Genomic DNA, 4555 nt, shown 5'->3' with positions numbered 1-4555 from the left:
TGCCTTTCTGTAAACCCCCATCTATACTTGGTCCTCTAGTTGTCTTAATATAAATGCAATTTTTTTTTTTTGGTTTTTGGGCCACACCCATTTGACGCTCAGGGGTTACTCCTGGCTATGCGCTCAGAAATCACCCCTGGCTTGGAGGGACCATATGGGATGCCGGGGGATCGAACCATGATCCGTCCTACGCTAGCGCTTGCAAGGCAGACACCTTACCTCTAGCGCCACCTTCCCGGCCCCCATAAATGCAATTTTTATCTGTAGCCACCTGGAATCTATTGGGGGCCCCAAGGAGGGTCTGAAGATATAGGGCATGACTCCTGATTAAGAAATTCTGGACTTGAGAGCCAAATGCAGGGAAAAACTGAGAGAACAGTGAGTAGGCCACTGCTAACCCAGGTCCCATACCCAGCATCCCATATGGTACCTGAGCACTGCCAGGAGTAATTCCTGTGTGCAGAGCCAGGAGTAACCCTTTAGAATTACCTGGTGTGACCAAAAACAATCAATTAAAAATAATCAAGAGCCAAATGAGTATTAAGGGCAGTGGAGAGTGGAAGTACAGATAAGGCACTTGCCTTCAATGCAGTCGACCTGGGGTTGGTTCCCAGCACTCCAGAGAGTTCCCTAAGGCCTACCAGGAGTGATCACTGTGTACAGAGCCAGAAGGAATCCCTGATCACCACTGGGTGTGGCCACCAGTTCCCCCCTCCAAATAATAGTAAGAGAACTAAATGTAGGGACCATTGTGTGAGCAGCACTGGAAATTCCCCCCACTGTGTGCCATGGGGCACTCCCTGAGCCTGAGTCATTTTAGAGGGTACATGGCCCCTGTTCTCTGGAGCCACTCACCATGGTCTTGTCCAAGGTGGTCACATAGCCGGGTTGGAGAGTACGGGTGCTGCTGCAGCTTTCCATCAAGGGTCTGAGCAGGTAGACAAGCTTCTCCCAATAGCTGAAGAGGTCCTCACGTGCGTCCGAGGACGGGCAGAGCTGCAGATAGAATGTGCGGCCTGAGGCCAGTTTGAGATGCAACTGCTGCTTCTGGCGGTCATGGACTGAGATCTTGACAAACTTCAGGGGCAGGAGGCGAGTGAGTTCCAGGGCCTTGGTGGGTTTGCGGCCTCTCCCCTAGGTGGGCCGGGTATGGACTTGGCCTTGGTGTTCATCGCTTGCCTTGGCAGGCCGGGCCAGCAGCATGACATCAGGGAGTGGCAGGATGGGGCTGGTGGAGGCGATGCCCACGGTCACCATACAGACCCGGTTGTACACGTCCATCACTTCCCCCTTCTTGCTGATCTGGATGAAATCACTTTCAAACATGGGTGCATACTTGAAGATGTCATACTCCCCGCCTTTGTAGAGTTGCCGCTGGAGATCCCCCATGGAGGTGTTAAAAACACTCGTGGCCCGGTAGCTTTGGGCCGTGTAATAAGGTAACAGAGATTCGCTGCTGCTCATGGTTCAGCTCCACCGGCCACAGATCGAGCCCTTAGAGAGGGAGTGGAGGAAGCTGCCCATCCCCCTGGGGGCTCTGTCTTAGACTCCCAGGCTTCCCTGTGTCCTGCCTGGCCCTTTGTGACCTGTCCACCCCCACTGCCCCACACCCCAAACCAACCACCACCTCACCCTCAGCCTCCAGAAGCCCATAGATCTGTCTGTAAAGGCCAGAGCGATTCCTTTCCCAATCTCACGGCAAAGAGGATTGGTGATGGAAGAGATCAAAAGGGAGCTTCAGTGATGTGTGTACACTGGTCAAGAAGATAACACAGATGGAAAGAAAGTCACGCAAATGAAGAAGTAAAAGTCTTGGCGAACAGTTCTTACGGCTGAATATGTGTCTCTCTGGGATGTGTACACCGAGCTGTTTTAAGGCGACCTCTGGGTAGCGGGGGACTCAGAACACAAGATCACAGAGGCCGGTGCTCTCTAGTGGACTATAAGAAAGGACAAGTACGGGCCCGGAGAGATAGCACAGCGGCGTTTGCCTTGCAAGCAGCCGATCCAGGACCAAAGGTGGTTGGTTCGAATCCTGGTGTCCCATATGGTCCCCTGTGCCTGCCAGGAGCTATTTCTTTTTTTTTTTTTTTTTTTTTTTTTGGTTTTTGGGCCACACCCGTTTGACGCTCAGGGGTTACTCCTGGCTATGTGCTCAGAAATCGCCCCTGGCTTGGGGGGACCATATGGGACGCCTCGGTCCTTCCTTGGCTAGCGCTTGCAAGGCAGACACCTTACCTCCAGCGCCACCTACCCGGCCCCAGGAGCTATTTCTGAGCAGACAGCCAGGAGTAACCCCTGAGCAATGCCGGGTGTGGCCCAAAAACCAAAAAAAAAAAAAAAAAAAGAAAAGAAAAGAAAGGACAAGTACAGGTGCTCCTGCATGCTCAGAGGACTGACTCATGGTTGAGAGTTCTAGGCCTGTCCTGCCTTTGGTAGCTCCAGTACCCGGGCTGAGAATGCTAGAATACTTAGACCATAGCCAAAGGATGTGAGGGGTAGATGCAAATTTCTACCCAGGTTGGCTACACACACCCCTCTGTTGGCGTCAGAGAACCACTAGTGAAGGGGTTGACACTTTCCAAGATTCATTCTGCAAAATTATTCCCTTCACCCTCAAGCTCCCTTATTGACTTTACAAGCAAAGAAGCTCTTTGAAATCAAAATGCTTCTTACTTCCTCACCTTTACCCAAAGCTGATTCTACTCCGAGGCCATTCCAGGTTGGGGGTATGGGTCCTTACCTGCAGGCTCTATCTCAGTTCACTGCAGTATGGTCTGATCTGGAGATCCATTGCTTGCCACTGGAGGGGACTCAGGAGTCCCCAGGAAGAGGAAGTCGGCCACCGGATCCACACAGTCCAGACAGACTTCTATGTCACCTTCCTGGCCGTCATTCGTTTAAGAGGCTCAGTTTTTCAGTTATAGTTGGTCTGGGAGAAACAGAGAAAGAGCAGGATGTGACTGAACTGTGTTCCAGCTCCAGCTCCTTGGGAACTCATTCTACAGCCCATAGGGGAGTTGCTGATGGTCAGAGAGATAAATAAGCACATGACCTCCCTCAGAGCCATTGGGATTCACAGAAGTTGTGAATCATTGAGTTCCTCCCCACCACACGTTGCTCACAATATCTAACCTGATTCACAACTAGATGGGTGGTTTCTTTGAAAAGCATTTCCAGAAAACATATGACAGAGGCTTTTTTTTTGTTTTGTTTTTTGGGCCACACTTGGTGTTACTCAGGGGTTACTCCTAGCTCTGTGCTCAGAAATTGCTCCTGGCAGGTTCAGGAGACCATATGGGATGCCCAGAATCGAACCTGGATCTGTCCCGGAAAAGCTGCGTGCAAGGCAAAAGCCCTATCGCTGAGCCATCTCTCCAGCCTCTGTTTAGTCTGCTTTTAATTTTACATGAAGTGATGGATCCAGATTTGATCTCGTCTGGTTTGAAAACAACCCCTGCCATCAAAACTCCATGCTCCAGGGGCCGGAGAGATAGCATGGAGGTAAAGCATTTGCTTTGCATGCAGAAGGTTGATGGTTCAAATCCTGGCATCCCAGATTAAAGATCAGGAAAATAGAAAGTACTTAGTGGAGTTCTTGGGTAGGTTCCTTGGATCAGATTCCAGTCTGACTATGGCATCATTGCTGCAAGGATAACTTGGGAAGGTCAAAGATCAAACACAAAAGATCCTCTTTGCCCTCTCAAAATAGCCCAGAGGGTAATTGTGTTAGCTGGCACAGAGCCAACTGGGATTCTATCCCAGGCATCCTGTATGGTCCCCTTAGCACCACCAAAGGGGGGCCTAGAGTAAGCCCAGGGTACCACTGGGTGTAGCCCTATACACGTTCCCCCAATAAAATAAAACTCAAGGGGCCTGAGAGATAGCATGGAGGTAAGGCATTTGCCTTGCATGCAGAAGGTCGGTGGTTCGAATCCTGGCATCCCATTTGGTCCCCAGAGCCTGCCAGGAGCGATTTCTGAGCATAGAGCCAGGAGTAACACCTGAGCACTGCTGAGTGCGACCCAAAACCCAAAATAAATAAATAAATAAATAAAACTCAAGATGAATCCTCAAGTGTTTTGAGTCAATAATCTGTTTACATCTTTGTTCAGTTCCTTATTACCTACAGTTAGCTTAAAAATATTCTAGCTGTGAATATTAAGGGTAAAAAGGTTTAGTGAAGGGATTTTGAGCTGTATCTTTCAGACTGCAGTTAAAAGTACTTTGTCTGGGGGTTGGAGTGATAGATAGTACAGAGGGGAGACACTTGCTTTGCATGCAGCCGACAGGTGTTCAATCCCAAAATGGTCCCAAAGAACTGCTAGGAATGATTCCTTAGTGTAGAGCCAGTAGTAACTCCTGAGCATCACTTGGTATGGTTCAAACACACACACACACACACACACACACACACACACACACACACACACACACGAGTGTTTTGTGGGACTGGAGTGATAAATAGTACAGCAGGTCAAGAGCTTGCCTTGCACACAGACAAACTGGACCTAACAACCACATATAGCCCCCCCAACTCCATAAGGAGTGCAAG

The sequence above is a fragment of the Suncus etruscus genome, chromosome 5 (genome assembly GCF_024139225.1).
Source record: "Suncus etruscus isolate mSunEtr1 chromosome 5, mSunEtr1.pri.cur, whole genome shotgun sequence".
NCBI classification, from domain to species: Eukaryota; Metazoa; Chordata; class Mammalia; order Eulipotyphla; family Soricidae; genus Suncus; species Suncus etruscus.
Note: the sequence above shows the minus strand (reverse complement) of the source record.